The sequence below is a fragment of the Bubalus kerabau genome, chromosome 2 (genome assembly GCF_029407905.1).
Source record: "Bubalus kerabau isolate K-KA32 ecotype Philippines breed swamp buffalo chromosome 2, PCC_UOA_SB_1v2, whole genome shotgun sequence".
Classification (NCBI taxonomy): domain Eukaryota; kingdom Metazoa; phylum Chordata; class Mammalia; order Artiodactyla; family Bovidae; genus Bubalus; species Bubalus kerabau.
In genome coordinates, this window is record NC_073625.1 from 166,999,326 (window position 1) to 167,023,603 (window position 24,278).

A 24,278-nucleotide genomic window follows, 5' to 3' on the forward strand; every position below is an offset into this window, starting at 1 on the left:
GCAAACAACCAAGAATGGCCAATACAAAAAGGTAGAACTCACTCTAATACATACTGAGATGTAATATAACAATACAACATTAATTAAAATGATGTGGCATTTGTGCACACAAAACCCAATAGATGAATTAAATTAGACCAAGAGGTCAAAAACAACCCCATCTGGGAATTTGGCATATAGCATTACAATGCAATGAATTAAAGGATATTCTACTCAAGGATAAAGGCCAGAAAAATTGGTTATCCATATGCAATAAAATAAAATAAGAAATCTTAACACACTTTATACACCAAAATAAGTTCCAGATGGAAAAGACAAATGGTTATGAACCTCCTGCATTGGAAAATAAAAAAATATGGTGAAAAGTTTTATGACCTCATGATATGTTTTAAAGTTTCTTTAAATAAAATATATTAGAAAAGATCAATAAATTTGTCTGCTTTAAAACTAAAATATCTATGGGGAGGGATGGATTGGGAGTTTGGAGTTAGCAGACGCAAACTATTATAAACTATAAGAATGGATAAACAACAAAGTCCTAGTGTATAGCACAGGGAATTATATTCAATATCCTATATTAAAGCATGATGGAAAAGTATGTGTGTGTGTGTGTGTGTGTGTGTGTGTGTGTGTGTAGCTTAATCACTTTGCTGTACATCAGAAACTAATACAACTTTGTGAATCAACTACACTTCAGTACAATGAGAAAAAAGAAAAAAAATTAAAATACCTTTACACAAAGGCACTATAAACATTTATAGACAAATGAGATAGGAAGAGAATGTGGCCATGTGTGTAACTTATGGGTTTTTTAGGAGGAAAATGGGCAAAGGGTGTGAATAGGCAATTTACAGAAGAGAAACCTCACAGACAAATAAACCTGTATTACTTTGCTCAATCTCACTAGAAATCAGAGAAATGTAAATATAAATTAAAATAACAATGAGTTAGGATTTTATACATAAGTCACCAGATGTAGAAGGACACAGAGAGTACCAAATCATTTATGCAAATTTTAATCATGAAAAACAATACACCATTTTGTTTACAGGTTATACTTTTAAATGTATTAAAAGCATGACACTGGAGTAAACATACCAATATCAGAACAGTGGTTGCATATGAGGAGGAAAGGAAGCAACAGAAATCAAAGAAAGTAAAAAGGAAATTTTAGCTGCTTCTAAAAATGATCTGAAGCAAACATGGCAAACTGTCAACAACTATTATATCAGTAGGCTGGCTACATGCATGCTTGTTACATTATTTTCATACTGTTTTCTGTAGCTTTGAAGATTTTTAAAGTATTTTTTAAATTAAATGAAGATTTTTCAAAATCACTATGCTGCTGCTGCTAAATCGCTTCAGTCGTGTCTGACTCTGTGCGACCTCATAGACGGCAGCCCACTAGGCTCCCCTGTCCCTGGGATTCTCCAGGCAAGAACACTGGAGTGGGTTGCCATTTTCTTCTCCAATGCATGAAAGTGAAGAGTGAAAGTGAAGTCACTCAGTCGTGTCCAACTCTTATTGACCCCATGGACTGCAGCCTACCAGGTTCCTGCGTCCATGGGATTTTCCAGACAAGAGTACTGGAGTGGGGTGCCATTGCCTTCTCTGCAAAAGCACTATATTTCCACTATTTTTTCATGTATCTTGATTATTCCAATGAATATACTTGCTACTTCAGTTCATACAGTCCAGGGAACAAAAAGAATGAAATTCAATCCGTGCCCTTAGGAGTTCATTGTGCAGTTGGAGAGTTGTACATGGAAAGAAAGAAAAGACAATGGGACATCAGGAAGATCCTGCAGGTAATCAAAACAAAAAAGAAAATTAACTGCAGAATTTGCTTCATATATATTATCTATAGCTTTTCTCTACTTGTTTGTCTTTAAATTTCTTAAAGGAACCATATCTCCTTGTTTTGTCTCCCTTCACTCTAACCCCATAATTTTAAATACTCTCTACCTCTTTCTGCATCTACAACTTAAACTTTGTCTCCTTTTGAAAGTCTAGTACCATTGGGGCATTCAGGATGTCCACATTATTTTTTCTGCACTCACATTTTTGTTTGACTAGGCCAAACCAGATCCTCTAGGAGTAAGACAGATGATTTGCAAAATAGTGAGTCATTTCCATGTCTATGAGCAATAAGGGATTACTTTTCATAATTTAACAGTAGTCTCATTCTCCACCTAGAATGATAAATGATAGCCACCACACTTCAAAGCACCACTGCAGTTATTCATTGGCCATTCCCTTTTAGAATAAGCTCAAAATGGAGACAAATATTTTCAAAGACAACTTAATGTGTGTTTGTAGGATACATAGAGTTATAACAGAAGGAAAAAAAAGAAGGTATTTGAAAGAATTTTGCAAACATATTTTATTTTTCCAAGTAGGAGTGGGGGTTGTTAAGAATAAAGAATTCACGAAAAAATTTCAGAAAGAAAAAAACAAAGAAACTTACCAGAAAGGGAAAATTGATGATAGCTAAGCTAAATACTAAACAGGGTTTTAGAAATAAATGTGGATATCTGTCATAAAAAATTTGAAGCCTAAATAAATGTACTTCTTACATGATGGCTCTTGAGATTGCTACTCAGAGAAACTGAAAGTTATTTTCAAAATCATGGTGTTATAGAACAGGATCTATAAAGTTTTTTGTTGACAGTATCTTAACTATGACATTCTTCAATACAAAGTAAGTCTATTATGTTTAAATATAACACAGTTAACTTTCATGTCCATGGTTTCCCTTCCATAGATTCAACAAAGAGAAAATCAAAAATATTTTTCTTACCATAGGAAGTTTCAAAAAACAAAACCTGAATTTGTCACATGCCTGAAAATACTTACATATCATTTATATTTCATTAGGTGTTTAAAGTAATTTAGAGAGTAAAGTGTACAGGAGAATGTGCAGTGAGTTATATGCAAATACTATACCATATTATTCTTGCCTGGAAAATCCCATGGACGGAGAAGCCCGGCGGGCTACAGTCCACGGGGTTGCAAAGAGTCGGACACGACTGAGTGACTTCATATCATATTATATAAAAGATGGAGTGCCCAAGGATCTTGGTTTCTGCGGGGGTTTTGGAATCAATCCCCAGCAGATACCAAGGGTCAACTGTCTGTTTATAACAGAGTTTAGTCTCCAACAAAGTAATATTGATGTTTCTAAAGCGCAAGATAGACCTAGGAATTTAAAACCACCGCATAATTTAAATTACACAGTTAGGTTGCTAAAACACAGCTTTCACGATTTACTTTCTAAGAAAAAAATTCTGAGAATGTTTTTAAATATGCTAACACTGGCTCAGAATTTGTAGCTGGCTGTTGGTAAGAAACTGCTATTATTAAAATTTCTCTGTAATTACACTTATGGAAGTATGAAAGATATTCCAGAAACTAAGAAAGGTTTTTAAAAGATAAAATTACAAGGTAATTCCTGATATTTCTACTTCACAAATTAGAAGAAATCTTCAAAGACAAATAAGAAAATACACACTACACCAATATTCATAAAAAGATGAATATTGTTATGGCCTCCTTCATCCCCCACCTAATGTTGTTTTGTGTCAGAAACCTAGGAAAGGCTGGAAGGACAAAGAGGCCAGAATGACAGGTCCTCTCCCCAGGGCTCTGGCACAGACTCGGGGTGTAAGGAAGAAAGGAAGGGATGACTGGGCCTGAGAATAAAATGAGTAAAAACCTTATGCCGGATTCAGTTTTACAATTTGCGATCTCAACTCTCCACTGTCATTAGAAATGTTGCAATTTCTATTGACAACACCCACTCACCCACTTCCCATGAAATGCTGTAATTCCCTCGGGGTGGGGGCAAAAAATGCCAGTCTCTCTGGCTTTCTGAAATTTACAGCTGACCCAAGCACATCTGAATGTAATGGAATCTTTGCTACCTATTTGTAAAAGTGATAAGATAGGAATAAAGATAAGTATAGAGTTCAATCTGAGGGAAGAGAAAGCAGGAAAATATTTCAACATAAAGTACTGAAATCATTCAAGTTCCTAAAATAAGCAAATTAAGAAACTGCCTTGATTTTTATTTTCTTTCTGCCCAGTAAAACACACAGTTTCTATGACTTTTCTATTGGCTTCCCCCCTAGGTCTCTGCTTTCAAACCAGAAAAGAACCTACTTGGCAAAATCTTAAAGCCTATATAATAAAATATGTGCTCTTTAAATATTCAGGAAAAAAAAGTAGCATAATTTACATAAGAAAATGCCTAATATGTCACATTCTATGCAAAATTTGGTAAAATTTTGAACAAAGGAAAATTTATATATAGTTTCCCCAGCAAAGATTCTATTTGAATTTTTGCTATTTAAATGTGTAGCCATCAGTTCAATTCAGTTCAGTTGCTCAGTCATGTCTGACTCTGCAACCCCATGGACTGCAGCACGCCAGGCTTCCCTGTCCATCACCAATTCCCGGAGTTTACTCAAACTCATGTCCATTGAGTCAGTGATGCCTTCCAACCATGTCATCCTCTGTCCCCTTCTCCTTCCACCTTCAATCTTTCCCAGCATCAGGGTCTTTTCAAATGAGTCAGTTCTTCACATCAGGTGGCCAAAGTATTGGAGTTTCAGCTAATTTGATATAATGCAGGGTTTCTTTCTCAACTTTGGCTCTATTGAAACTTTGGGCTGTCTTAGGGTCTACTCTTTTTCATTAAGTGACCTAAAACCCTAGAAGGAAAAAAATTGATGGCAAAGACAGTACCTAGTGAGTGAGAGTATATCAGGGAGGCAAGTTGGTCATCCTATGCACCACAGGATGTTCAATTGCATCCCTGGCCTTTCCCCCTCAATGCTAGTGATACCCTCCATGCCTACACACACATATCAGCCCCTCATCGTAAGGAAAGAAAATGTCTCCAAGCTCTCCAAACATTCCAAATATCCACGGAGAAGCAAGACCATCCCTGGTTGAGAATTGTTGATTTAATGGTTGGTCAAGCATAGAGAAGCAATAAATATTTATTGTATGCCTGTTATATACAAATTGGCACTGTGAAGTATGAGTCATCAAATTGTGAAAATACAATATTTACTTTTAAGAGAGTTACTATGTACTTGTGTGACTATCTAAAGAGTAGAAGATTATAAATACAAAATTAAAACTACAGATACACCTATGTCACACATTGTAGCTAGACAGATGGGGAGTTTTCCAAATTGTTGTGACAGTCCCAGTTCAGCAAGCCCAACAGTGAAAGGGCTATCATGGAAGAATCAAGAAAAGCTTTATGGACTAGTACAAGTTTATCTGCACCTTCAAGATTGGTTTTGGAGAGAAAATGCTGTGTAATATTTGGGCCATCTCTTCAGAGGCACAGGTAATTCAGTTCTGGAAAGCAGACTGTAAAACAAAAATGAAGAAAAGACTCTTCTATGTCCATTTATAAAATAATTTATGCTTAATTACATTAGGAAATAAAAACATTTCTCTATAATTACTGATATTTATTGATCTTGCAAATTGTATTTACACAATTTTTAAATAGTCTGAAATAACAATTTTTCATTTATAAATTTTAAGCTGTTGTCTTGGGCTTAGCAGAAAGCTAGCTCACAATTCATTTTACATAGTTATCAAAAGAGAATGTAAAGTCTCCCCAGCAGTTTGTTTTTTAATTTCACAGAAATGATTCATATTATACACATTAATTATTAATGTGTTTAGACTTTTCAAATTTTCTTTAACTTTCTGAATATTACTGCTTTTAACCTTATATCAAATAATAATTAAATGTTAATAATTAACATACCAAACAAATTTCATTACAGAGCAATAGAAAGATTCTCCATCATCTGGTCTTAATAGTCACTATTTATTGAGTCCTGAAGGCTGGGAACTATACTAAGGACTTAAAAATAGTTTTCTCTATTTTCTATATATTTTCATAGACAAAAAATATGAAAATAATTTTATTTGGCCATGCTACTCAGATTGCAGGAACTTCCTTGACTAGGGATTGAACCCAAGCCAGAGCAGTGAAAGCATGGAATCCTAACTACTAAGCTATCATAGAACTCCCAAAAAATGAAAATTTTAAATCAAATGAATGTAATTTGTGCACCTCTACCTGAAGAAAATTTACTTTGGGAAAAAATGACTTACTGAAATTTATTGGTCTCTCTTGATACTGATAGATGAATGTAGAAACAAGTATATGATTGAAAATGGAAAGCTGAAGAAAGTATTATCTGTCAAATTTTCTCAAATTTTAATGCATTTTATTAGACTCATATCTCCTATTTTGTCTCCATCCTTTATTGAATGTTCATTGCACCTCAGAACATGCTATAATATTTAATTTTCATATATATTAAAGCAGGCTTTGTTTTATCTGAAATGATTAACTCAAATATGCAACTTTTTTAAAAGATAAAAAGAAAGATTGAGATGCTAGTAATTTAAAATCTTTTTCTGTTTTACAATATCCAACCCATGCAGTGTTTGTATATTGAAGTCACACCAATCTGTATATCTATGCTTGGGTCCTACAAGATCTACTATATAATTTTATAGAAATTGTTCAGCAGAGGTAAAAAGTCTATCTCATATGGATATGAAATAAAGAAACCTTGAAAAATAAAAATCATAAACATGAAAAAATCTTTGTTTGAAAGAATCATTGTGAAAAAAACCTAAACAAGAGCATTTTTGAGTTTAAATATTACATAGTTGAACTAACATAAATCAAATGATGCATTATAGACTATAAACAATGTCAATATTCTTATTTACTCAATCTCTCGATTTTGATATGGACAAACAACTGCAAAAGCAGGGCAAATTATGTCTGTCCTTGCTAAACGCAAAACACCTATTAAAAAGAGTTGGCAATGAGCAAAAATTTTTATCAATTTACATAATAAATTCAGAGGGAGACAGAAACATGCTGATAAGCATTGTCCCAATCTTGTAAATCTGGATTTATAGTTACTTGTTTATTTGGTATTCGAGAATATACCTCCTCAACAGCAAGGAGACAGTTAAATAACCTCAGAAGGTCCACTTCATATGTAACCTCATGTTTTGGTTATACTGAAGCCTCGATAATGAATTTATTCAAAGAGAAAATCAATATTTTATAACATCTGCATAATGAAGGAGTGAATTGTACACATCACCATACATTTTTCAATTAGTAAAGAATTTACCATTTTTTATTACCAATTATCAATATCTCATTCTTGCCAATGAAATTTTTAACTTCTAAGTTGAAATTGTATAACTAGCAAGTACTTTTTATACAAATGCAAAAGTAATTTTGCTGACATCTAGTTGATTTTTAACGAACAAAACAAACATCACTCCCAGACTAAGAAAGTTTTGGGTGTTTGATACTAAACTTATTGATTCTCAATTATTATTTTCTAATTATAACTGGAAAGGACCAACAATTGTGCTCGATATGTATAAAATGCTTCATGTAAAATGCTGTCTTGCTGTTGCATCTTTATTCAACATCAACTTCCAGATGGGAACTATTTTTCATGGTTCATAAAGCCAAATCCAGCTGCTACATTTGGACCTACATAAGGAATCCACATTTTATTGCCTTCTCAATGCTTATAAAACAATTGCTGTTGCTTCTTTAGCCGTGGTGCAACCCACTCTTCTCAGTGCAAATGAGATATCCAAAAAGAACTTGTAATGTCTTTATAGTTGATTACTTAGCAGTGCTATGCGTAATAGGATCCTGATTTTACAACATTTTCTAGATATCTAAGCTAGCTTAAACAAAAACAATCTTCAACAGTAACCGTAGATTGAGCAAATTACCAAAAGTGTTTGTAAAATTTCCTATGAAAACCCACAATGGTTATTAAATACTTCTGTAATCTTAGCTTTATTAAGAGACAGGAAGTGCACAGCTTCCTCTCTTCTCACTCAGCTAATCTGACTCTTTGATGGTCATGCGTTTGGAATAACCATGGGGTTTCCACCACAGCATCTCTTCCCACAGCTAAATGGAATTGGAATTAACCCTGTCAAGCCTCAAGGAAAGAAAAAAAAAAAGAAAAAAGAGAGAGAGAGAAAGAGAAAAGGAAAGGGGGAAAAAAGAATGCATCTCATTATTAAAACAGAAATACAAATGGAACTTTGAGTGAGTAGCAGTTATATTAAATTTTGCCCATTTAAGTTTAGGACATTTTTGGCAGGGCCACCAATAGAAAAAGAAACATCAATTTTAGAAAATGAGAGTTAGCTTTCAAAATGACCCATGGTTATGCTTTATTACTAGCTACAGATGTCAAATGTTCGGTATCTTCTCAATCACATTTCTTAAATATTTTCTTAGATTCTAAATTAATATCTGCTACTGTTTTTTAGCCAACAGACCCACAATCTCAGAAGGAAAAAAAAAAATAGATGGAAAAGTCAGTACCTAGTGAGTTAATGTAAGAGTATGATAGGGAGGCAAGTTTTCTATGAATTGGGAAGCACAGGCTATAGTAAACCGCTGGATAATCCCTGTCCCGCTGAGTGGTTGCCCCAGAGGTCTGATACCGCGCCAAAGCCTCTTACGCATACTGAGACAAAGCTGATTTCAAGCCGAATTCAGTTCCTAAAGCTACCATCCTGCTCCCTGACAACCTCCAGTCGCACTGCCTCTGTATTTGTGTTTCCTGCTGTTTATGTTTACTTGTTCCCAAAGCCACAATAGCTACAAAAACAAATACTTGTTATGCAATGTTTTGTTGATGCAGGTAAAGTACTCTGCTCTCTTTTTTACTTGGACCTAGCTTGTGCAAATAGGTTTTTAATATATGCTGAGATTAATGTGGTCATTACAGACCAGTTTAGAAACACGCATTAAACAACAGGTCATATAGCCACCATTTCTATTCCAGAATAATTTCTGTTTTGACCCTTGAGCAAAGATGAGCAAATGGGTATTCTGAAAGAAATGTATTTGAATCGTCTGCTTCCTCTGCCTTGTCAGGTCCCAGTGGATAGTCTGTTTGGATTTTTACCACAATCTTTTTGACCTTTGACAAGGAATTATGCTGACTCGTCTGATTTAAATGTTGCAACATGCTTTCAAGTTATTTTTTTAATTGGACCAAATAGAATATAGGTGATTTCAGGAAGGTATTTTTATTTTTAAGTCAATTTTCTTCACTCTTCATAAAACTAGGATTATGTCCATTGTGGCTGCATAAATACATAGCCTACAGAAGTGTCTGTAGTTTCTCTAGTACAAGAATGGCACTGAAATCCTCTTATGTAATCTGACAGAGGTAACAGAGTTCCTTTTTATAAAAAGAAAACCAATAAAGAAGATTAACTTAAATGTAATCATATGTAAAATTCAAAACTGAAAAAATGGACTTTAAGCTTTGCATTACTTAAGGCTAATATAAGCACTGAGAACAACTGGATGGTAAACGCATTTTGAATCAGTTTAAAAATTCTGCACTCAAAAAAAAAATTGGGGAAGTGAAAAGAATGTTCCTGCAATTAAGATATAGATGTCTTTAGAACTCGTCTTTTTACCTATAATTAGATCATTTAAAACTGCAAAATATGTAATTGGATATTAATTAAACAGAAGATATATCAAAATGTTAAATTTTTCCTTGAGTATATACGGATACAAGCTTTGAGAATCTATATAGTTATGAGAACATACAGCTTTTTTTTCCTTTTTGGTTATTCTTTTTCTTCTTTATTTAGGGAGTTACTCAAATTCAGTATAATTAAATTTTAAAATTTATCATGTTCCTTCCCAGAAGTGAATATTCAAGACACTCAAGACAAAAATAAACATAAATAATAATTAAAATAATAACCTTATGATGTACATTTCTAGTTGTAGTTGTGCTAGAAAACCACAATCATATTTTACATACAGTATCTATACTAATCTATCATGGACAGCTTCATTTCTATTCTTATGTGCAGTGCTGTGCTTACTCACTCAGTCGTATCCGACCCTTTACGACCCCATGGGCTGTATGCCACTAGGCTCCTCTGTCCATGGGTATTCTCCAAGCAGGAGTACTAGAGGCTCCTCTGTCCATAGGGATTCTCCAGGCAAGAATACATGCCCACATCAGTCTGCAATGTGAGAAACGTGGGTTCTATCCCTGAGTTTGGCAGGGGATTTTCCCAACTCAGGGATTGAACCCAGGTTTCCCACACTGCAGGCAGATTCTTTACCATCTCAGCCACCAGGGAAGCCCTTCTATTCTTATAACAGAGTCCCAAACAACAATATGAAAGGTGGAAACTATTGAGAAACAGAAAAATAGATGTAAATTTAAAGCCTAAAAGAATGTCAAAATATAAACAGGCAAGGCACTGCATGTCATCCCATTTCATTAAGTTTATAGATTTAGCCAACCTATCTGACAGCAACTTATTTCATTGAAATAATTAATGTTTGATAATTCCAGAAATATACCAACCTGGAGACAGCATAAGTCACAACTTTAGTAATTTCCTTATTAACTGAAGATCAAACATTTTGTTAGTATTCTTTTAAGTGGAAATGGTAGTAAGGTAGGACAGAAAGACAAAAAATAAATCAGCTAATAAGAGATTAGAAAGTGATCCCATATTTCCAGACTGAGACTTAGAAAAAAGACAGAAAACATTTACAGAATTGTTATTAATCTTGAACTATTTGTAGTTTTATTGTATTATTCACATGAACATATACAGTGACCCACTGAACTGTAGCCCCACCAAGGCTCCTCTATCCATGGATTTCTCCAGACAAGAATACTGGAGTGGGTTGCCATTCCCTTCTCCAGGGGATCTTTCCAACCCAGGGATTGAACCCAGGTCTCCTGCATTGCAGGCAGATTCTTTTATTGTCTGAGCCACCAGCGAGGCCCTCAATTGTCTATATCCATCATTTAGTATCAAAATGGGGGAAAACTATGGGAAAGAGGTAGACCAATATTGTCAACTGGTGGTGGCTTTGCCTCCCAGGAGACATTCAGCAGTGACTGGAGATACTTTTGATTGTCACAGGTAGGGAATGAGGTGCTACTTGCATCTGGTAGATAGAGGCCTGGGATGCTCTTAACCATATTACAGTGTACAAGACAGTACCCCCACTCCGAAAAATGAGATATGTAGCCACAAATGTCAATAATGTCAAGGTTGGAAGACTAAGAAAAACAAAAACAACAAAACAAAATAAAATATGCTCAATTAAAATTTTTTTTCTATTGTTCCCTACTTCCTGGGGAAAGATAGATAAAACTCATGATAAAACAATTTTCATTGCTATCACCTTCATGATTTTACTGATGGTTCTAATTTTCTAGTTTTCTACTTTGAGATAATATTTTAAAGTTTCAAGGCTATTCTTGTGAACATCAACTTTTCTTTGAAGTGTTGTCTCTTTCTCCTAGAACTTTAAATCACAGATGCTACTTTTTTCTCTCCATCCTCAGGATCAGACACTTGTAGAAGCAAAACCAGAATTTTTCTAGCCTATGAGAAGGAAGAAAGGGAGAAGCCAGGAGCTATAGGCCCTTATCCTAGAAAATGTCTAATAAACTAGCTTTACAAGGATGCTCCAATGGAAATGAACAAACATGGTAGGAATGTGGTAGAAAATTCTAAACTCATATGCTTTGGATGAACTTTGTTTCCCCTCATTTAAAAATGAAGACAAGAAACACAATAATCTTCTAGCCCAGCACTTTCCAAAATACATTCCTCACAATAGCCCCTCAAGAGAAGGATTCAGAGCTGAAATAATATTAGCAAGCATAGCAAACAATTACCGGCATGCTTAAGAGATTCTCAACACACATTATATAGTAAAGATTCTGAGAAATGCTACAATAGACACTTTACTTTACCTAACTTTACTTTACTTTACTTTTAAAGCTACTTCACTTAACTTTAGTTTTAATTAACCTAGTGTTTGTCAAACTTGACCAGAGGAATATTTTTATTGTGATTAACTTTGTTGACCTCACTGCACCTGTTAACATTTAGGAAGAACCAGCTCAGTTTTTCTAACAGAATAAAATAATTCATTTTCATCTGATCTTAAAGAGTATATAAGCTTCTATGTTTTACATGAAATTGTTAAACACGATCTTTTTAAGATAAAAAATATCTCTGAATGTTCAAAAGTCACCTAGTCAATGCTGCATGCACTAATTACTAAAAAAGTTAAACTCCATCAGGTGCAAAACACCCTCCGATTAAAAACATTACTTACAGTCAAAACCAGAAAGGCTTTCTAAAGCCATCTCATTTCACGCTCCTATGAGCCTATCCCAGGAACATACAAAACTAAATGAACAAAATCACTTCTTCCAGTTAATATTTCTTTAATTGGAACAATTTAACATTGCCTAACATATTTACTTAAATATTACATATTCATGGACAATATGTGGTTATTCTCCTTTTAGATTTCATTTTTTCATTAATCTTATTTCTTATTCGTGTAATTTACAGTAATTATATGGACTATCCCTAGTAGCTTAGCTGGTAAAGAATCTGCCTGCAATGCAGGAGACCCCGGTTCAATCCCTGGGTTGGGACGGTCCACTGGAGAAAGGATAGGCTACCCACTCCAGTATTTTTGGGATTCCCTTGTGGCTGAGCTGATAAAGAATCTGCCTGCAATGCAGAGACCTGAGTTCTATCCCTGGATTGGGAAGATCGTGGAGAAGGGAACGGACACCCACTCCAGTATTCTGGCCTGGAGAATTCCTCATGGACTGTATAGTCCATGAGGTTGCAAAGAGTCGGACAGGACTGAGCGACTTTCACTTCACTTCTGTGATAACAATAGAAATTAAAATGCATCAAAAATTGCCCCACCTGTTTCATATGTAGTCACTCCCTCCCAACAACTCTTGGCATAACACTATTATTCCTATCTGAGAACCATGAATCAAACCAATGGCACACTTCAAACTACTGTGAGAGAGTTAACTGGAATGAGCATTTTACACATAGCAAATATTTCACAAACATTCTTTCCTCTGTTTCTCATTAAAAAAAAAATCTGTAGGTATTTATCCTCTTGTTTTGCATATGAAGAAATGAAGAACGATCAATAACTCTCCCAAGATCACAAAGCCAAAAGATGAGTCCAAAACGAACATTACCCATGGCTGTTTCTGCTCAAAAATGCTGCCGCTGCATGCTTACAGGCCTTCTGGGAAACTCCTCAGGCTTACTCCCAGCTCTCCTGTGGGACAGCTGAGAGTACTAGCAATCTCTGAGCTGCTTGTCCTTTGTGGCTTAGCTTGGCTAAGACACAGAAGAAACAATTGAGCATACAATTATTTGGATGTCTGCAAATACACAGCAGGCAAAAATGACCTGTGCTAATAATGTATTTATTAAATTTCAAAAAAGGCCTTTCCTCTTTTCTAGCTGGAGTTTTCTTACATAAATTAACTTTGCTTAACCTTCCTCAAGTGTTCGCTGATATTCACTAATGTGTCATTTCTATGCAGCTACACTAATAATAATAGTATTAAAAATATTAATGAGAAACAAAGGAATATTGGGAACCAGATACCATAAAGATAATGGTTCATATTTTTCACTGATTTTATCTTAAAACATGATAGTATTTACCTATTTATTTGGTAGAAGATGCACTTTTAATAATTAGCTTCCCAGACTTGGGACAGAATTTACCTAAGTATGTGCAGTAAGTTCAGTTCAGTTCAGTTGCTCAGTCATGTCCGACTCTTTGTGACCCCATGGACTGCAGCACATCAGGCTTCCCTGTCCATCACCTACTCTACTCATGTGGGTAGCATTGGTGATACCATCCAACCATCTCATCCTCCATCGTTCCCTTCTCCTCCCTCCTTAAATCTTTCCCAGCAACAGGGTCTTTTCCAATGTGCAGTAAACCAATAAATAAAATAAACTTTTGGGGTTTTAGCATTTTGTATAATGAGTGTTACAAAATGCTAAAGGAGCTCTAACAGTAGATTTTCTTTTTATTATCTTAATCTAATTTCTCACAAAAATGCTATACTAGAAAAATATAACATGGATTGCTTATTTCTTAAGTTGCCTCCTCCTGTAAGTAATATTTTGGTGACCCTAAATATTATCTATAATTAGAAAATCAAGGAGCTTCCCACATGGCACTAGTGGTAAAGAACCTGCCTGCCAATGCAGGAGACATAAGAGATGCAGGTTCAATCCCTGGGTCGAGGAGATCCCCTGAAGGAGGGCATGGTGACCCACTCCAGTATTCTTGCCTGGAGAATCCCCATGGACAGAGGAGCCTGGTGGGCTACGGTCCAAAGGGTTGCAAAGAGTTGAACATGACTGAAGCAACTTAGCACACACACACACACACACACAGAAAACCAAGAAAATGAGATCTTTGTGCATAAAACTGAACTATTAATGACAAAGTAACCTGATTCAAGACACAAAGTTTTCCTTCTTCTATATAAGCTGGTCTTCAATATTTAAATTCCAGTACTCAAGCGCACTTTTGAACTCTACTTACCAATGTACTTAGCTCACTACCTATATTTGATCTCAGCTGTTGTATATGTTATTCTCGTGTTTGCTAAAAGGACAAAATCTCTGACAGTCTCTCAACCATGGCCAAATTATCTTCTGAGGCTTAAGATAATAATAAAAGCAATTACAACAATATTAATAGATAACATTTAGTTCATGTTTACTTGGTACTGCTGCTGCTGCTGCTCTTAAGTTGCTTCAGTCGTGTCTGACTCTGTGCGACCTCATAGACGGCAGCCCACCAGGCTCCCCAGTCCCTGGGATTCTCCAGGCAAGAACCCCAGAGTGGGTTGCCATTTCCTTCTCCAACGCATGAAAGTGAAAAGTGAAAGTGAAGTCACTCAGTTGTGTCCGACTCTTCGCAACCCCAAGGATTGCAGCCTACCAGGCTCCTCCGTTCATGGGATTTTCCAGGCAAGAGTACTGGAGTAGGCAGGTGCCATCCCCTTCTCCTTACTTGGTGCTAGGTACTGTATTAATTGAACTTAATCCTCAGAACAAGCCCACTGGAAAAGTATAAGATAATATGAAACTTAGGCTGTGTTTCTGCAGCCAGCAGGGATGGAACCAGGAATTATAAGCAAGTATCTCAATCTCAGAGCTAGAGCTTTGCACCAGTATGATATATTACACCCAGGAAGCACCAAAGAACCCCTTGATAGCTCCCTTGTTTACATTTATTTCCCTCTTTGTGCTTTCCTGGGTTGCCAGGCAAGTTTTAGAATTCACCAGACTTTCTGGAAGAACTTCAGACTAAGGATACTTTAAGACCTTGCCATATCAAACCTATGATATGACTCCAGAGAGTCATTCTAGTTTAAAGTCACATCCTCGAGCTTCCCAGGAGCTGTCTTATGTGGGAAGGAAACCATCAGTCAGTCACCTGAACATCTGTAACAGTGAACAGCTATTTCAAGAGCCAGAGCTTTGCCCAGTGCATTTTAGGCACTCTCTTGGGAACAGAAGGTTACCCTGCTGGTTTAGAAAGTTGAAAACAAGCACTTAGTCAAGTGATGGATGTGGCATCGTGGCAAAAGATGTTTCCTGAATAATGTCACCCTATTCTCAGAAAGCTTAAAAGGAAATTAAAGAATTTCCTTAGGCTAGGCTAGTAAGCAATCTGTATGTTGACTGTATTTACAATGAACAGCAAAAGTTTAGAGTTAACTGGAAATATCCTAAAGCCATAAACTGGAAACTTCCTGCAATTAACCATATTATTTAACTGAGCATAGGAAAAAAAGGAAGGCTAAGAAGAATGAGAAGTGGGAAGGAAGGAAGAAAAGGAGGAAGGGGAAATAGAAAAACAGGAAGAAAACAGTCAATTTAAAATGTATAAAATTAAAGTCCCCTAATCCCACTACAGAGTCAACTAGTATTTTTGCTATTTCTCACATAAACTGAAAATTTTTGTCTAGTCCTGACATATTCCTGGGGTGCATGATACGTTAAATGTGACTGATGTGATGAGGTGCACTATCAGATAATAGATGCGACTTGCTTTTTTAAGATGACATTTTAGTGATTTATGTGAATCTATTTTAACCCATTTATGGAAGTTCTGTAAATCTAATTTAAATATGTGAACTGAATTTTTAGTCCTATATGATTCCATTATTAGAAATACATACTTTTAGAAATGAATAAAATGTGTCTGTGGATGTAATGTGTATTTTCTCCACCCAGTTTCTATCTCTTTTAATGTTACACTCTGTGTGTTTGTGTGTTGACTTCACATTCAACATACCTGAAGGGGTGTATATGAAATTTATGTACTTAAACATTCGTATTTAAATTTATATTTGTAATAAAATTGGAGAGATTATTATTCAATGAAATTCAATTTTCATATTTTTATAAAGTGAAAAACGGCCCCCTTGAGGATCCTATTACATAATGGTATAGAAATCATTTGTTTAATTAATTAATATTTCATATATATATCTTTTCTTAGATTATGTTTAATTGACAGAAAGTACCTGGCCACTAAGTTGAAGATGATCTCAGACATTTAAAATTACTGCCTTTTCTCTTGGGATTTCCCTGGTGGTCCAATGGTGAGGACTCCACGCTCCCAAAATAGGCGACACAGGTTCAATCCACGGTTGAGAAACTAAGATCCTGTATGCTGCACAGTAGGCTCAAATAATTTCTTTTAATTTTTAATAAAAAATTAACAATAAAATTATTGCCTCTTTTCTTCCCTTTCCATGAACTAAGAGAGAATCAAAAAAAAATAGAGAAAATCAGGATACATACGATGATGATAACAAAAGTATTTGTAGATTGGGTTTTTTATTTTTATGAGAAAATATAGGTACTATGCAAAGGATTATCAATATATAATTTTATACTTCAAATCATCATTAAGAAAAATTAAATGTTACTTTTAAAGGCTAATCAATTACTTGTTTTTAAAGTTAAACATCAAATGTCTAAGAAAACCCTATAAATGGTCTAGAACTATTCACAGCAAGGAGAGAAATGAGGTCAAGGGCAGGCAAGGGCAATTTTACAAAATGCCTTACAAGCCTGAGTCAGGTGTGTGGATTTGTATTCTAAGTACAGAAGGAGGCCATAGAGTTTTGGGTTTTTTTTTAAGTCATGGTTATAGAAATATAACTGACTCCTCTGTCCATGATATTTTCCAGGCAAGAACACTGGAGTGGGTTGCCATTCCCTTCTCCAAGGGGTCTTGCCAACTCAGGGATTGAACCCGGTTCTTCCACATTGCATGCAGATTCTTTACCATTGAGCTGGCAGGGAAGACCTGCATAATTTACCTCAGTTCAGTTCAGTCGCTCAGTCATGTCTGACTCTTTGTGACCCCATGAATTGCAGCACGCCAGGCCTCCCTGTCCATCACCAACTCCCGGAGTTCACTCAAACTCATGTCCATCGAGTCGGTGATGCCATCCAGCTATCTCATCCTCTATCGTCCCCTTCTCCTCCTGCCCCCAATTCCTCCCAGCATCAGAGTCTTTTCCAATGAGTCAACTCTTCGCATGAGGTGGCCAAAGTACTGGAGTTTCACCTTTAGCATCATTCCTTCCAAAGAACACCCAGGACCGATCTCCTTTAGAATGGACTGGTTGGATCTCCTTGCAGCCCAAGGGACTCTCAAGAGTCTTCTCCAACACCACAGTTAAAAGCATCAATTCTTCAGCACTCAGCTTTCTTCACAGTCCAACTCTCACATCCATACATGACCACAGGAAAAACCATAGCCTTGACTAGACGGACCTTTGTTGGCAAAGTAATATCTCTGCTTTTATATATGCTATCTAGGTTGGTCAAAACTTTGCTTCCAGGGAGTAAGCATCTTTTAATTTCATGGCTGCAATCACCATCTGCAGTGATTTTGGAGCCCAAAAAAATAAAGTCTGACACTGTTTCCACTGTTTCTCCATCTATTTCCCATGAAGTGATGGGACCAGATGCTATGATCTTAGTTTTCTGAATGTTGAGCTTTAAGCCAACTTTTTCACTCTCCTCTTTCACTTTCATCAAGAGGCTTTTTAATTCCTCTTCACTTTCTGCCATAAGGGTGGTGTCATCTGCATATCTGAGGTTATTGATATTTCTCCCAGCAATCTTGATTCCAGCTTGTGCTTCTTCCAGTTCAGTGTTTCTCATGATGTACTCTGCATAGAAGTTAAATAAGTAGGGTGATAATGTACAGCCTTGATGTCCTCCTTTTCCTACTTGGAACCAGTCTGTTGTTCCATGTCCAGTTCTGACTGTTGCTTCCTGACCTGCAAATAGGTTTCTCAGGAGGCAGGTCAGGTGGTCTGTTATTCCCATCTCTTTCAGAATTTACCTCACATATATCTAATTTGGAATAGAAGCTCCTCAAAAATTCCATAGTACACATGTATAATTCTCAGAGTTAAAGAGATGCACTTTATAAGGATGGGTTTATTCTCTTGTTTTTTCCAGGGGACATAGTACTTAACTGCATCTATGAAATTGGCACTCCATCATCATCATCGTCGTCATCATCATCATAAAGATGAATATAATTATTATAAGTTTTTATTACATTAATATATGTGCTGGTTATATATACTCTATATATACATTATATATATAAAACTATCACACATACAAACATAATAAAATTCACCCTTTTCATGTATAACTGTTTGATGATTACAGACAAAAGAATAAAGTTGTGTAATTAACACAGTCAAGAAATAGATCAGTTTCATCACCCTAGAAAGTTCTTTTGTATTCTCCCCCACTAGCCACCACTGATCTGATCTTTGTTCCTATAGTTTTTCCAAAGTCTCATATACATGGAACTATGTAGCCATTTGTTTCCTGCTTCTTTCACTCAGCATAATGCCCTTCAGCCTCATCCCTGCTATTGTGTGTATCAGTTGTTCATTTTTGCCTAAAGAATTCCACTGTAAGGATGTACTAATTGTTTATCCATTCACTGGTTGATAAACATTTGCGTTGTTTTCAGTTGGGACCAGCTATGGAAGCTGTTAGAGAAGGAGTGACATTATCTGACTTACACTTGAAAAAAATCCTCTGGCTCATCCATGGAGAATGAATTTTAGGGTGTCTATGTCTAAAGTGGGAAACCAGAGGCAGGGAACCCAGCCCAGTAGTTCAGGAAACAGAAGATGGAACAGGTGCAAGTGGAGACGGAGAAAAAAATCAACAGAATCACAATACTGTACTCACTTTGAAAGAAGAGTGTAAAACATATGCAGTAATGCTGTTGCTGCTGCTAAGTCGCTTCAGATGTGTCCGTCTCTGTGCGACCCCAGAGACGGCAGCCCACTGGGCTCCCCCGTCCCTGGGATTCTCCAGGCAAGAACACTGGAGGGGGTTGCCATTTCCTTCTCCAATGCATGAAAGGGAAAAGTGAAAGTGAAGCTGCTCAGTTGTATCTGACTCTTAGGGACCCCATGGACTGCGGCCTACCAGGCACCTCCATCCATGAGATTTTCCAGATAACAGTACTGGAATGGGATGCCATTGCTTTCTTCGATACAGTAAGGAAAGAGTGGTAAAAACTGAAAATGCCTCCTGAGTTTTTGGCTGGAGCACCTAGCTTATTGTGCATATCTTCATTTTCAATTACCTATCTCCATATCACTTTACCATACCCACTCCATGGGTATCATTTAGTAAAATTAAATTTGGGACATCAAAAACTGGAAAATACAGAATTTTATATGAAACTAGCAATCTATTATTCAGTCCATATAAAACAAATCTTTCATGACAGTCAGATTACATCTAGAGTTTTATAATAATTCTCTCCAAAACTATCAACAAAACACAATTTAATTTGTCTTCAGAGTTATCCTTGGAACACTAAGAGTAGATGAGATAAGCTGGGAAATTTTAAATCCTTTCACAGTCACATTTTGGCCTAAATATTAATTTAAGAAAAACATTAGAACGGTAATCTTGCTTGTACTGGGATGTCTGAAGCAGCATGTCATTCTGTGAGAGATTATTCCCAAGGTGGTTCTCATTCCACAGAATGAACCAAGTGTCTCCTAAGAAAAAAATAAGGGAATAAAAACATTCTTATGAAGTATCTGCCTTTAACTTAGAATTGAACACTTCCAGCGCACGCCTGGTAGGCTGCAGTCCATGGGGTCGCTAAGAGTCAGACACGACTGAGTGACTTCACTTTCACTTTTCACTTTCATGCATTGGAGAAGGAAATGGCAACCCACTCCAGTGTTCTTGCCTGGAGAATTCCAAGGATCGGGGAGCCTGGTGGGCTGCCGTCTCTGGGATTGCACAGAGTCGGACACGACTGAAGCGACTTAGCAGCAGCAGCAGCAGTGTACAGTCTACAAGGAACTTCTACCCAAAATCTTCTACTTCTAACAAATAGACACTGTGGACTGGATTATTCTTACTGTGTATTCAGTAATTTTGGAAGTTGAAATCATTAAGTGGAGAATCATATTTTGGTTTTTCTAATATCTGAAGTGTATAATCATGTAAAAAATGAGATTGTTTAATCAAATTACCCACATTTATATCCAGACCATATCTTCACTTTGAGTTGTATAGAAATAGAGTTTGTGTGCTTAAATTCTTAGACAGCATTTTGGGTGAGTGTTATTTCTCTGTATTTACTGAGAGACATATTAAACATAAACTACCAGCAGTGAGAACTGACCTTCACCTCCATTATCCCACAGAAAGACAAAAAGATCCTTTTACTTAATTTTGAACCACTATTTCTATATTTCTGAAAAGGCTTAGTTGTAAAGATAATTTTTAGGTTACTGATGATTTGTCTGTACTTCTTTGCTATATTTGTTTATATTAACAAAAGAATCCACAAATTGAAAAGCATGTAATAGTTGGTTAACTATAGTTAACTTTACAGCATAGCAGTCTCATTTTGAGTTAGAGAGTAATTATGAATGAATGATATATTAGAACACACACAGGACTTCCTCGATGGTGCAGTGGTTAAGAATCCCACTGGCCAATGCACGGGACTCAGATTTGATCCCTGGTCCAGGAAGATTCCACCTGCCACAGGCTAATTAAGCCCAAGCACCACAACTACTGAGCCCATGTGCCACCGTTAATGAAGCCAGGGCCCTCAAGCCTGTGCTCCACAACAAGAGAAACCACACAATGAGAAGCTTGTTAACTACAACTAGTGAAAGCCCTCATATAGCAACAAAGATGCAACACAGTCAAAAATAAATAAAAAAATTTTAAAGTACTGTTTTAAAAAAAACAACACACATATGCTAGTCAATATTATGACTGCTAAGTTAATATATATAAATGTGTGGATATCCATGACCATAAGCATCAAGTTTATAAAACACCTCATTTAGCTGCTTAGGCCACCTAATGCAAAGAGCTGACTCACTGGAAAAGACCCTAATGCTGAGAATGATTGAAGGAAGGGGGACAAGGAGACAACAGAGGATGAGATGTTGGATGGCATCACCGACTCAATGGACATGAGTCTGAGAGAACTCCAGAAGATGGTGAAGAATGGGGAAGCATGGCATGCTGCAATCCATAGGGTCACAAAGAGTTGGACATGGCTGAGTGACTAAACAACAATAACTACTTACTTTATTGATCACATGCCAATGTTAGATTTTAAGAAAAAAAAATATTGCTAGATTTCTCTACATGTATGTCATTTGCTCAAGTTTTGAATTTCCATACCATATTGCCTAACTAAGAACTATAATACTGAAATAGATTAATTACTGTAATAAAAAAGTTCCATGGACTTTTATTAAAAGTTTATAATAAAAAATAACAGACAATTATGTGTTTTCCAATATTGTTGAAATTGGTTTTTAAAGCTAATGGGAGTAGAAATCTTAGGTGCTTCTATTCCATGAATCACCTTAGTGATAGCATTGCTTCAATATTTCATTTTTGAAACAAACATTTAGTAGGTGCTACACTGTACTATAATCCACACAGTCAAAGGCTTTGGCATAGTCAATAAAGCAGAAATAGATGTTTTTCTGGAACTCTCTTGCTTTTTCCATGATCCAGCAGATGTTGGCAATTTGATCTCTGGTTCCTCTGCCTTTTCTAAAACCAGCTTGAACATCAGGAAGTTCACGGTTCACGTATTTCTGAAGCCTGGCTTGCAGAATTTTGAGCATTACTTTACTAGCATGTAAGATGAGTACAATTGTGCGGTAGTTTGAGCATTCTTTGGCATTGCCTTTCTTTGGGATTGGAATGAAAACTGACCTTTTCCAGTCCTGCGGCCACTGCAGAGTTTCCAAATTTACTGGCATATTGAGGGCAGCACTTTCACAACATCATCTTCCAGGATTTGAAATATCTCAACTGGAATTTCATCACCTCCACTAGCTTTGTTCATAGTCATGCTTCCTAAGGCCCACTTGACTTCACATTCCAGGATGTCTGGCTCTAGGTCAGTGATCACACCATCGTGATTATCTGGGTCGTGAAGATCTTTTTTGTACAATTCTTCTCTTGCCACCTCTTCTTAATATCTTCTGCTTCTGTTAGGTCCATACCATTTCTGTCCTTTATCGAACCCATCTTTGCATGAAATGTTCCCTTGGTATCTCTAATTTTCTTGAAGAGATCTCTAGTCTTTTCCATTCTGTTGTTTTCCTCTATTTCTTTGCATTGATTGATGAGGAAGACTTTCTTATCTCTCCTTGCTATTCTTTGGAGCTCCGCATTCAGATGTTTATATCTTTTCTTATCTCCTTTGCTTTTCACTTCTCTTCTTTTCACAGCTATTTGTATGGCCTCCCCAGACAGCCATTTTGCTTTTTTTGCATTTCTTTTCCATAGGGATGGTCTTGATTCTGTCTCCTGTACAATGTCACAAACCTCCGACCATAGTTCATCAGGCACTCTATCTATCAGATCTAGTCCCTTAAATCTATTTCTCACTTCTACTGTATAATCACAAGGAATTTGATTTAGGTCATACCTCAATGGTCTAGTGGTTTTCCGTACTTTCTTCAGTTTAAGTCTGTATTTGGCAATAAGGAGTTCATGATCTGAGCCACAGTCAGCTCCTGGTCTTGTTTTTGCTGACTGTATAGAGCTTCTCCAACTTTGGCTGCAAAGAATACAACTGATATGATTTCCGTGTTGACCATCTGGTGATGTCCATGTGTAGAGTCTTCTCTTGTGTTGTTGGAAGAGGGTTTTTGCTATGACCAGTGCGTTCTCCTGGCAAAACTCTATTAACCTTTGCCCTGCTTCATTACGTATTTCAAGGCTAAATTTGCCTTTACCCCAGGTGTTTCTTGACTTCCTACTTTTGCATTCCAGTCCCCTATAATGAAAAGGACATCTTTTTGGTTAGTTCTAAAAGGTCTTGTAGGTCTTCATAGAATCGTTCAACTTCAGCTACTTCAGTGTTACTGGTTGGGGCATAGACTTGGATTACTGTGATACTGAATGGTTTGCCTTGGAAATGAACAGAGATCATTCTGTCATTTTTGAGATTGCATCCAAGTACTGCATTTTGGACTCTTTTGTTGACCATGATAGCTACTCCCATTTCTTCTAAGGGATTCCTGCCCACAGTAGTATATATAATGGTCATCTGAGTTAAATTCATCCATTTCATTCCCTTAAAGAGATGGGAATACCAGATCACCTGACCTGCCTCTTGAGAAACCTATATGCAGGTCAGGAAGCAACAGTTAGAACTGGACATGGAACTGGTTCCAAATAGGAAAAGGAGTACATCAAGGCTGTATATTGTCACCCTGCTTATTTAACTTCTATGAAGAGTACATCATTAGAAACGCTGGGCTGGAAGAAGCACAAGCTGGAATCAAAATTGCCGGGAGAAATATCAATAACCTCAGATATGCAGATGACACCACCCTTATGGCAGAAAGTGAAGAGGAACTACAAACTCTCTTGATGAAAGTGGAAGAGGAGAGTGAAAAAGTTGACTTAAAACTCAACATTCAGAAAACTAAGATCATAGCATCTGGTCCCATCACTTCATGGGAAATAGATGGAGAAACAGTGGAAACAGTGTCAGACTTTATTTTTTTGGGCTCCAAAATCACTGCAGATGGTGATTGCAGCCATGAAATTAAAAGATGCTTACTCCTTGGAAGGAAAGTTTTGACCAACCTAGATAGCATATATAAAAGCAGAGATATTACTTTGCCAACAAAGGTCTGTCTAGTCAATGCTATGGTTTTTCCAGTGGTCGTGTATGGATGCGAGAGTAGGACTGTGAAGAAAGCTGAGTGCTGAAGAACTGA

General features: G+C 36.5%; 1 long non-coding RNA gene across 2 annotated transcripts in view; it reads left to right on the forward strand.

Moving 5' to 3' along the window:
- Nucleotides 1–18,595, forward strand: part of LOC129644063 (uncharacterized) — a 39,126-nt gene extending 20,531 nt beyond the window's left edge. The window contains exons 2-4 of one of the 2 annotated variants that reach the window (XR_008710721.1): nt 1,685–1,808; nt 16,481–16,661; nt 18,466–18,595. This is a non-coding gene — a long non-coding RNA (uncharacterized LOC129644063). The remainder of the gene's footprint in view (nt 1–1,684; nt 1,809–16,480; nt 16,662–18,465) is intronic. The other variant, XR_008710722.1, reaches the window with a different exon arrangement.
- The last annotated feature ends 5,683 nt before the right edge of the window (nt 18,596–24,278 follow it).